The 11,518-nt window shown below is 49.1% G+C and overlaps 1 long non-coding RNA gene across 1 annotated transcript; it reads left to right on the forward strand.

Moving 5' to 3' along the window:
• Positions 1-3,863: 3,863 nt before the first annotated feature.
• LOC141088469 (uncharacterized) lies at positions 3,864-4,845 on the forward strand. The gene is made up of 3 exons (XR_012231957.1): positions 3,864-4,001; positions 4,095-4,195; positions 4,696-4,845. It is a non-coding gene; the product is annotated as an uncharacterized lncRNA (long non-coding RNA).
• The last annotated feature ends 6,673 nt before the right edge of the window (positions 4,846-11,518 follow it).

Genomic DNA, 11,518 nt, shown 5'->3' on the forward strand with positions numbered 1-11,518 from the left:
TTTGCCCTCCACACAGCAGGGGATCAGCCGACGTTACCGACCCCACTTTCACATGAACAAGTGTGTTTTTCTGTGTGGACAGCACTTCCGAGCACCAACTAGCGTTGTTGGAACCCAGGGACAATCAGGGTGCAGGCTGAGGCCTACTAGGAGCCAGTTGTAAAGCTGAGGTATTTTGACTTTGGAGGGAGCAGGACACTTTGCCCTCCACACAGCAGGGGATCAGCTGACGTTACCGACCCCCACTTTCACATGAACAAGTGTGTTTTTCTGTGTGGACAGCACTTCCGAGCACCAACTAGCGTTGTTGGAGCCCAGGGAGAATTATGGTGTAGGCCGAGGCCTACTTGGTGGCAGTTTTAGATTGTTTGTAGGCTACAACAGACTGTCAACGTGCTCCAATTAGGCATCTGTCTCCACTCTGTTTCCAGGATTTCAAGTGACCACCAACACCGCCAGTTTATGCGTACAGCAGCCGTCTGCCCAATCCACACGTGTTCCTGGGTTACTGGGGTTCTGTAATGTCAGCAGATCCCCTGATGTGTGTCTGCCACTGTCTCCTGCTCTGTCCACATTCCCACCGCTTGCAGTGGGAAGGTGGACAGCGCAGGAGACAGTGGCGGACACATATTGGGGGATCTGCTGACGTTACAGAACCCCAGTAACACAGGAACACGTGTGGAATGCGTGGACGGCAACTGTGAGCAGGAACTGGTGGTGTTGGAGGTCAGGGGAAATACTAGAGACAGAGTGGAGACAGAGGCCAAATCAGAGAATGTTTAAATCTGAAGTAGTTACAATTTGGAGTCAACAGCAGTTTGCCCTCCACACAGCAGGGGATCAGCCGACGTTACCGACCCCCACTTTCACATGAACAAGTGTTTTTTTCTGTGTGGACAGCACTTCCGAGCAACAACTGACGATGTTGGAGCCCAGGGATAGTCATTTTGTAGGCTGAGGCCTACTTTGAGGCAATTTAAGATCAGACGTTGTTTGAATTTGGAGGCAGCAGCAGTTTGCCCTCCACACAGCAGGGGATCAGCTGACGTTACCCCCACTTTCACATGAACAAGTGTGTTTTTCTGTGTGGACAGCACTTCCGAGCACCAACTAGTGTTGTTGGAGCCCAGGGACAATCAGGGTGCAGGCCGAGGCCTACTAGGAGCCAGGTGTAAAGCTGTGGTATTTTGAATTTGGAGGCAGCAGCAGTTTGCCCTCCACACAACAGGGGATCAGCTGACGTTACCGAACCCCACTTTCACATGAACGAGTGTGTTTTTCTGTGTGGACAGCACTTCCGAGCACCAACTAGCGTTGTTGGAACCCAGGGACAATCAGGGTGCAGGCCGAGGCCTACTAGGAGCCAGGTGTAAAGCTGAGGTATTTTGACTTTGGAGGGAGCAGGACACTTTGCCCTCCACACAGCAGGGGATCAGCCGACGTTACCGACCCCCCACTTTCACATGAACGAGTGTGTTTTTCTGTGTGGACAGCACTTCCGAGCAACAACTGACGATGTTGGAGCCCAGGGATAGTCATTTTGTAGGCTGAGGCCAACTTGGAGGCAGTTTAAGATAAGACGTTGTTTGAATTTGGAGGCAGCAGCAGTTTGCCGTACACACAGCCAGGGCCGGATTATAGGAGGGGCAGGCGGGGCTTCAGCCCCGGGGCCCCCACCACAAGAGCTTCTAAGGGGGCCCCCACCACTGGGCAGCGACCGCCAACGCAGCGCGAGGATAAATATTAGACGCCGTCAGTGAATAGCAGGAACGGAGCGGCCGGCAAGGGTCCGTCCTGCTTCCTGCCCGGAGGCCGCGCTTCCTGTTTTCACACGTCATCATTCAGCGGCCGCTGCTGTGTGAGGGAGGAAGCGCTGGCGATGCTGCGGAGGACAGGTGAGAGGAGAGAGGTGGTGTCTTGTGTGTGTATGTATGTGTGTATCAGTGTACGTATGTATGTATGTATGTCTGTGTCTGTGTGTGTGTATATCTGTGTGTATGATGGAGCAGGCAGAGGCAGTGATGGGACATGGGAGTGATGGTCTAGAAGGCAATGATGGGGGTGATGGAGCAGGCAGTGATGGGGGTGATGGAGCAGGCAGTGATGGGGGTGATGGAGCAGGCAGTGATGGGGTGATGGAGCAGGCAGTGATGGGGTGATGGAGCAGACAATGATGGGGGTGATGGAGAAGGCAGTGATGGGGTGATGGAGCAGGCAATGATGGGGGTGATGGAGCAGGCAGTGATGGGGTGATGGAGCAGACAATGATGGGGGTGATGGAGAAGGCAGTGATGGGGTGATGGAGCAGGCAATGAGGGGAGTGATGGGGGTGATGGAGCAGGCAATGATGGGGTGATGGAGCAGACAATTATGGGAGTGATGGAGCAGGCAGTGATGGGGTGATGGAGCAGACAATGATGGGAGTTATGGGGTGATGGAGCAGGCAATGATGGGGGTGATGGAGCAGGCAGTGATGGGGTGATGGAGAAGGCAGTGATGGGGTGATGGAGCAGGCAATGATGGGGGTGATGGAGCAGGCAATGATGGGGTGATGGAGCAGACAATGATGGGAGTGATGGGGTGATGGAGCAGGCAATTATGGGGTGATGGAGCAGACAATGATGGGGTGATGGAGCAGACAATGATGGGGGTGATGGAGCAGGCAGTGATGGGGTGATGGAGCAGGCAATGATGGGGTGATGGAGCAGGCAATGATGGGAGTGATGGAGCAGGCAATGATGGGAGTGATGGGGGAAGGCAGTGATGGGGTGATGGAGAACGCAGTGATGGGGTGATGGAGAAGGCAATGATGGGAGTGATGGCGTGATGGAGCAGGCAATGATGGGGGTGATGGAGCAGACAATTATGGGAGTGATGGGGTGATGGAGCAGGCAATGATGGGAGTGATGGGGAGAAAGCAGTGATGGGGTGATGGAGAAGGCAGTGATGGGGAGAAGACAATGATGGGGTGATGGTCGAGAGGGCAATGATGGGGTGGTGGGTGAGAATGCAATGATGGTGGTGGTGGAGGAGGAGGAAATGATGGAGGTGGTGGAATGGGCAATGATGGGAGTGGTGGGGGAGAAAGCAAAGATAGTGGTGGAGAAGAAAATGATGGAGGTGGGGGAGAGGACAATAATGGGATGCGAGGGGAGGAGGACAATGAGGGGTGTGGGGGATTGGGATGGGAGGAAGGGGGACTCCCGGACTTATAATGGCCTTAGGAACAGGGGGAGGTGGAGGAAGACAATATCGCTTATTATGTCTAACACAGTCCCTTAGTATATAGTGTACTCACTAATTCTGTATAACACCATCCTTAGTTACATAGTTTCCTCTTTTATTATGTATAACACCATCCCTTATTACGTACCATCCTCTCTAGTTATATATGATGCCGTCCCTGTATAAAATGGTGCTAAAGGACCCTTTCAAGAGTACATTCCCAAATATTGAAATTCTTTTGAGAATGTATTTGGTCTTGATGGTAACCAATTGCAGTGGAGAGAGATCATTCTCCAAAATGAAGCTAATTAAAAACAGACTTCGCAGTACAATGGGCCAGGAACGTCTATCCCACCTTTGCTTGTTAAGTATTGAACATGACATTCTTGAAGAGCTAGACTTTTCAGATCTGATTCAAGAATTTGCTATGAAAAAATCAAGAAAAGTTCACCTCTAAGTTTCCAGTACTTTGGCCTTCCTAAATGTTCCAAAAGGTTTGTAAAACTATGCTCACATTGTGATCAAATATGATATGTACATCCTTAAAAGCTCAGATATGGTATGCTGTAGAGCAGTCAGAAGCAGGGGAGACAGCACAACCCCTTTAATCACTTTAACATAAGTAAAAACATGCGTTTAACCCCTTCTTCTTTTTTCAGTTCCGTTTATGTTTAATACATTATGGGTGTTCTGTTCGTGGCATCAAATCTGTTATCATACATCTTGGATTACCTGGATATATACATCTTAAATTATACATGGAGAATAACTGTTAGGTAAGCAAAGCTGCAAAGTTCTAGTCTGCTCATATATCCATTCCATTCTAATGATGATTATTTTAACTTTTTATAATTTTCATTTCCTTATAGCATACAAGTTGTGTTTTGAGGTTACTACAAGAATCATTGGATGTTTGATGGATAGAGTTCATATGATCCTTCTCAACGTACTCTATTTCATTATATGATGGGTAAGTGAAATTTTTAAGGCACATATAAAAATTTTTGCATTTAATGCTGGTACTAATGTTGACATTTTACTTATTCTTTGTGTTAATTTTCCCCTGGAGCTCTGCAATCTGATGACAGACATGTGTTGGATACAGAGATTTGACAGGGGGGTGGTAAAACTTAGTTGTCAATTTATTCACGACTTTCAAAGAGGTATTACAGAAAAAGTACAATTCAGAGTTATGGGAAAAGATGCTTTGAAATTGTTATATTATGTGGAAAGCAAGAGAGCCAGACAAAATCATACATCATTGTGGGAAAAAATACAGTAAAGCTTGTAATGTATACATTTATTTAAGCTTTTATCTGTACACACTTTTATATAAAGCATGTTTTCGATCGCTAACACCTCCCCCTTGTACTTGGAGATGCTCACAGGCACATTAAGACAGGTGATATATCCTCCTTCAGCCAACAGACCTGTATTCAAAGAATGCTTCTTTTTCTTCTCTTACTATAGGAGAGCAAGCCACTACTCCGGAGATAATACAATAGAGAGCATATTGTTATACAGTAGTTAGCAACAATTGCTGCCGGTGAAAACTTTCCCTTTCTGCATTTTTATTATTCCTTGGCTGTCTTAACATTGGGTTCAATAAAAAAAAATGTGAGTAACTCTTGCTGTCTATAATTGGACTGCTTTGAGTTATCCTGGACTGTATCTCTATTGTAGTACTGTAAATCTGAATGTGGCAGAACAAGAGGATAAGATTAGATTGTACATCTAAGTGCTACAGTTCGCGCTCTACTGTTATGGCTAAAATGTTAATGATATGGGGGCCCCCACCAGATTTTCTGCCAAGGGGCCCCCACCAACCTTAATCCGGCCCTGCACACAGCAGGGGATCAGCTGACGTTACCGAACCCCACTTACACATGAGTGAGTGTTTTGTCTGTGCGGACAGCACTTCTGAGCCCAACTGGCATTGTCGGAGCCCAGGGAAAATCAGGTAGTAGGCCGAGGCCTACTTGGAGCATGGTGTAAATCTGAGGTTGTTTGACTGTGGAGGGAGCAGGACACTTTGCCATACACACAGCAGGGGATCAGCTGACGTTACCGAACCCCACTTACACATGAGTGAGTGTTTTGTCTGTGCGGACAGCACTTCTGAGCCCAACTGGCGGTGTCGGAGCCCAGGGAAAATCAGGTAGTAGGCCGAGGCCTACTTGGTGGCAGTTTGCGATTGTTTCTAGACTACTACTAACTGTCGACGTACTCCAATTAGGCCTCTGTCTTCACTCTGTTTCGAGTATTTCCTCTGGCTTCCAAACACGCCAGTTGCTGCTCTGAAATGCCATCTGCACAACCCACACTTGTTCCTGTGTTACTGGGGTTCTGTAACAGCAGCTTCTCCCTAGAGGTGAGTCAGGCAATGTCTCCTGCTCTGTCCACATTTCCACTACAAGTAGTGGGAATGTAGACAAAGCAGGAGACATTGCCGTGCTCACCTCTGGAGATGAGCAGATGTTACAGGACCCAGGTAACACAGGAACAAGTGTGGATTGTGCAGACGGCACTTGAGAGCAGAAACAGGCGGTGTTGTAGGCCGGAGGAAATACTCAAAACAGAGTGGAGACAGAGGGCAAATCAGAGAACATATTAAATCAGAGGTAGTCAGAAGTTGTAGGCAGCAGGAGAGTTTGCCGTACACACAGCAGGGGATCAGCTGATGTTACCGAACCCCACTTACACATGAGCGAGTGTTTTGTCTGTGCGCACAGCACTTCTGAGCACCAACTGGCGGTGTCGGAGCCCAGGGAAAATCAGGTAGTAGGCCGAGGCCTACTTGGAGCCAGGTGTAAATCTGAGGTTGTTTGACTGTGGAGGGAGCAGGACACTTTGCAATACACACAGCAGGGGATCAGCTGACGTTACCGAACCCCACTTACACATGAGCGAGTGTTTTGTCTGTGCGGACAGCACTTCTGAGCAACAACGGGCGTTGCTGTAGCCCAGGAAATAAAGTTCAGGTCATAGAAACATGAACACAACAGGAGACCTGGATCCTGTTGCCAGCCAATTATTTATTCTGGAAGAGGACTGGCAAATTCAGGTGAGATCCAGGCCTTGTTCATTTTCACAAAAGTAAGCCGGTCAACATTATCGGCGGATAGTCGCGTGCGACGGTCTGTTACCACACCACCTGCAGCACTAAAGACACGTTCCGATAATACACTGGCAGCAGGGCAAGCCAGCACCTCCAATGCATACTGGCTAAGCTCTGGCCATGTATCCAGCTTACAGACCCAATACTTGAACGGGGAAGAGCCATCTGGGAGAACACTAACAGGGCACGACAAGTAGTCTGTCACCATCTGATGGAAACGTTGCCTCCTGCTGACTGGAGCCGTCTGTGATGGTGTAGCCGTTTGTGGCGGTCCCACAAAACTTTTCCACATTTGGGCCATACTGGCCTTGCCTTGTCCTGCGGCACTGCCTCTGCTACCTCTTTGTGCAGAGCTTCCTCCACTGCCTCTACCCACATGGCTGCTTTGAAAAGCACTACCAGCAACACTTGCGGGGGGAATGGAGAACATGATGGCCTGCACAAGTGTTTCTTGGTACTCCCGCATTTTTTGCTCCCGGTTCAACTGTGGTATGAGGCTTTGTAAGTTGTCCCGGTAGCGAGGATCTAGGAGGGTGTACACCCAATAATCAGCCGTGTGGAGAATGTTGGCGATGCGGCGGTCATTTAACAAGCACTGCAGCATGAAATCAACCATGTGCTGCAGACTGCCAACTGGACCGGAAACGCTGTCCCCAGCTTGAGGCAGCATCTCTGCCTGCTCAGCATCACCCCACCCTCGCTGTACACACTGACTACTAGAGCCTTGTGTACCTCCCTCCTCTGGAGAGATGTGTTCCTCCTCCTCCATTGACTCCTCGTCATCCTCCTCACTAAGTGTCCCCTGCCTGGGCCTTTGTGTGGAAGCACGTTGTGCAGATTTGCCAGAAGCAGATTGCATTTCTGACTGCTCATCCTCGACCTCTTCAAAAACCTCCTCACTTAGTGCTTGTAAGGTTTTTTGAAGCAGACAGATGAGGGGGACAGTCATGCTGATTAGTGCATCATCTGCACTGGCCATCCGCGTGGAGTCATCGAAGGCACGCAAAACTTGGCAGATGTCCCTCATAGTGGCCCACTCAGTGGTGGTGAAGTGTGTCCGGCGCACAGTGCGACTTGTTTGCGCCTGATGCAGCTGGTACTCCATTACTGCTACCTGCTGCTCACACAACCGCTCCAACATATGTAACGTTGAATTCCACCTGGTGGGGAGGTCACATATGATGCGATGTTCTGGCAGGCGGAATCGTCGTTGCAGAGATGCAATGCGCGATCTTGCAATGCTGGAACGCCGCAAGATAGCACACTCTAGGTGAACCTTGTGCAGCAGTGCATCAAGATCCGGATAGTCCCTCAGAAAGCTCTGCACGACCAAATTGAGCACGTGTGCCAGACATGGTATGTGAGTGAGGTTGCCTAGGCCCAGAGCTGCCACTAGATTTCGGCCATTGTCACTCACTACCATACCTGGCTGGAGATTCGCTGGCACAAACCACACATCGCTCTCCTGCTTGATGGCATTCCAGAGCTCCTGTGCTGTGTGGCTCTGATTCCCCAAAGAAATTAATTTAAGGATGGCCTGTTGACGTTTGGCCACACCTGTGCTCATATCTGGCCTAACAGGCTCACGCAGTGCTGATTCCGAGGAACTAGAGTAGGAGGAGGACTCAATATGTACAGACTGCATTCCTGCAATCCTTGGAGTTGGCAGAATACGTACAGAGCCACTCTCCAGATCTGTACCCGGCTCCACAACATTGACCCAATGGGCAGTGAGGGAAAGGTATCATCCCTGTCCATGGCTACTGGTCCACGCATCGGTGGTCAGGTGGACCTTGCTACTGACGGCATTTAGTAGCGCATTTTTAATTTTTCCCTCCACATGCTTTTGCAGGGCAGGAACGGCGTGCCTGCTGAAATAAAAGCGGCTGGGCACATTGTATTGTGGAACTGCCAATGACATAAAGTTCCGGAAGGTGTCAGTCTCCACCAGCCTGAATGACAGCATCTCAAGGGCCAGTAGTTTGGCAATGCCGGCATTCAGAGCCAGTGCTCGGGGATGGTTTGCCGAGTATGGCCGCTTTTTCTCCCATGCCTGTGCTACCGATTGCTGGTGAGTGGCCTGGGAGTGTGCTGATGACTGCGAACGTGGTTCAGTGGGTGGAATTTCACTGGGTCTCTGGACAACAGTGGCAGTGGTTCTTCCATGGCGTTCCAGTGAGGAAGTGGAACCAGCTGTGTGTGAGCTGGAGGAAGAGGCCCCAACACGAGCTGAAGAGGTGGTAGGTGCTGCTGAAGGTTGGCGTACATCTTCAGTGTGTCTGTGTAACTCCACCTCGTGCTTGGTACGCACATGTTTCCACATATTTGTGGTATTGAGGATGCTCACATTTTTCCCTCGTTTCACTTTCTGATGACACAGCTTGCATTTGACAAAGCAAATGTCATCTGCAACTGTGTCAAAAAAAGACCACGCACTGCAAGTCCTGGGAGCGCCCGTTTTGAGTTTTGGAAGAGGATTGCTCCTCACGGGTGCCAAAGTGGAGGCTACAGGCAACCAAGTCTGCCCCCGCCCTCTCCCTCCTCTTTTGGCCGTTCGGGGAATCTCTTCCTCAGAGCTGCTCCCACCACCTTCCTGTGGCTGACGCCATGATGGGTCAAGGACCTCATCATCTCCACTCCCCTCTTCAAGCACCGGCTGGTCCTGGGTTGTCTCGCCAGCACCGTACGCACCAGAAATTGGCAACTGAGTCTCATCATCATCAGATGACCACTGAGGTGTGCTGACAATAGGCACTGGCCCACCCGCCTCTTCAGATTCAGAGGGACAAAGCAGTTGCGCATCACTGCATACTCCCTCTTCTTCACGCTCTAGAATGCTGCTTGGCTGGCCACCTCTTTCCAAGCCAACAGATTCTGAGAACAGAAGTAAAGATTGAGATGGCTCCTGTCCAGGGCTCTCAGACTGCCTGGGCAATTTGGCAGGTGGTGAAGAGACAGATGGTTGCTCTTCAGTGCTCTGGCCTTGGGAGGATGCGGAAGTCATTGAAGTGGATGCGTTAGCTGCCATCCATCCGACAACGGCTTCAATTTGTTCGTCACGCAGCAGTGGGGTACGGAAAGCTGCGCATGAAGGACTGTTGCCTGGTAAAAGTGGGGGATGCCGGGTCACTGGTGGCCGCAGCAGACACCGAATCCCCATGTCCTCTCCCTGCTGCATCCCCCCCGTCCTCTCCCTGCTGAAAATCCATGGCCACGACCACGTGCCTTACTCCCTGCCTTCTTCATCTTGGTAGACTGATAAAGATAGGCAGAAAAGTAAAAAAGGGGTGGCTTAGTGTTCTTATTCCTGAACACCTGCTAACCAGTATAAGAAACACTAATTTGGCTAAGAGTGTGTGTACTACACTTTAATACGATCTAATGTGGCCTAGACAACTGTAAAGTGGAGTGTTTGGTGAACTTTATTTCCTTTTTTTTTTGGGGGGGGAAAGAAAAGGATGTGACCAAAGTTTGAAAGCTATAGTATCACAAACTTTTTGGAGCGATTACAATGCAGGAAGCTAACCTACAATGCAATTGATGAGGCTCCAAAAAATAGGGTGATACTAGTCTGGCTGGCCCTGAAGGGCACAAGCCAGCAAAAAGGCTCCTCTATCTAATCCTATATAGTGTTTGCAACCAACCAATGACAATGGATGCGGTTGGAAGCACACTAATATAGGAGCAAAAATCTGGCTAAATTAGGTGCAAAAAAAGGACTATGTATGAGGCAGTGACGCACGCTGAGCGGACTACAGCTAGCGGTGGCTATAGAACACACTGCAACGTGAGCTGCACTCACACACAGAGAGACCTATCAGACAGCCAAAAACAGTGCAGAGAAATGGGCTATAGCACTGAAAGGCTGCTGAAAGGCTCCGCTGTCCACTCCTTTAGTGTTTGCAACCAACGTATATGGATACGTATGGAAGCACACTATACAGGAGAAAAAAAAAGCAGCAATAAAAGAAAAATGTGTATGAGGCAGAGACACACGCTGGGCGGCCTACAAGCAGACGTGCCTGCAGGACACACTACACAGCGTGGGTCTGCACTCACACAGCCCTTGCAGACAGCTGTGAACACTGCTGCTAGGCAAAAGAAAGCTACAGTGGTGGTTTATGTAGCCTGGATAAAGCACAATATTGTTTTTAGAATCGCTATTTCTAACTGTCCCTCACAGTCTTCAACAGCAGCCTGTGCCTAACTGAATTCACAGCAGAGTGACCAGAAATGGTGGCTGCAGCGCTTTTTATAGTGCATCATGACATCATTTCAGCAGCTAATCACAGCCATGCCAGTAGTTAACAAGCCTACATGCCTAACAGGATGTGCCCACACTTCTGAGGATCCCCATTGGCTAAATCAAATCGAGCGGGCTCCTAGCATTATGGTAAAAATTCCCACCTCTGCTTGCTGTCTTCTGCAACATATTCAAATGGTACAACTTCCCACCTCTGATTGCTGTCTCATCTGCTGCAATAGACTCTAATGGTAAAAATTCCCACCTCTGCTTGCTGTCTGCTGTGTCATCTGCTGCTTTACCATCTAGAAACATATTTTATTGTGTCTGCTAATTCATTGTTATAAATCATTTGGTGCATTGTACTTAAAACTCACTGTTGCATTTCCATGACTGGGATCAGTGTAGATCTTATCTGGTGGAGGTGTTAAAATAGATGTTGCCAGACTGAATGTCTTTGATCATCCCAAAAAAAAAAAAAAAACCCTGGTGTGCTGACCCCAGCTGCCAAATTATCCTCAACCAGTTCCCACAATCCATCTCTTCTGACCCTGCAGTCTGGACTATAAATTTAGAACCATCCATAGGGGTGCACGCATCACAGAAGCAAAGCGTCACGAAGATAAGCGTCGGGATACAGCAGTTATTACATGGCAGTTAGTCAGGGCTGGAGTCAGGTAACCCACACTCTGCTGTCCCTTTTGTCCATGTGCCTTATTCCTATCCTCCTATGTTCTCTTGCAATCCACTTTCACCGACCAATCCCCCCTCCATCACAACTCATATATATCAGCTCCTCTCTCTTTCCTTCTCCCATGTACAGCTCCCATGCACTTCTCACCTTCTTAAAAAACCTCAGCCCATCTTGCCCAAACACACTGCACAAAAAATCTTCATACAATTCCAAAAACTACTTGCTCTTTATCTTCCTG

Source organism: Dendrobates tinctorius, unplaced genomic scaffold (genome assembly GCF_039654945.1).
Source record: "Dendrobates tinctorius isolate UK_male_01 unplaced genomic scaffold, ASM3965494v1 ptg000039l, whole genome shotgun sequence".
Classification (NCBI taxonomy): Eukaryota; Metazoa; Chordata; class Amphibia; order Anura; family Dendrobatidae; genus Dendrobates; species Dendrobates tinctorius.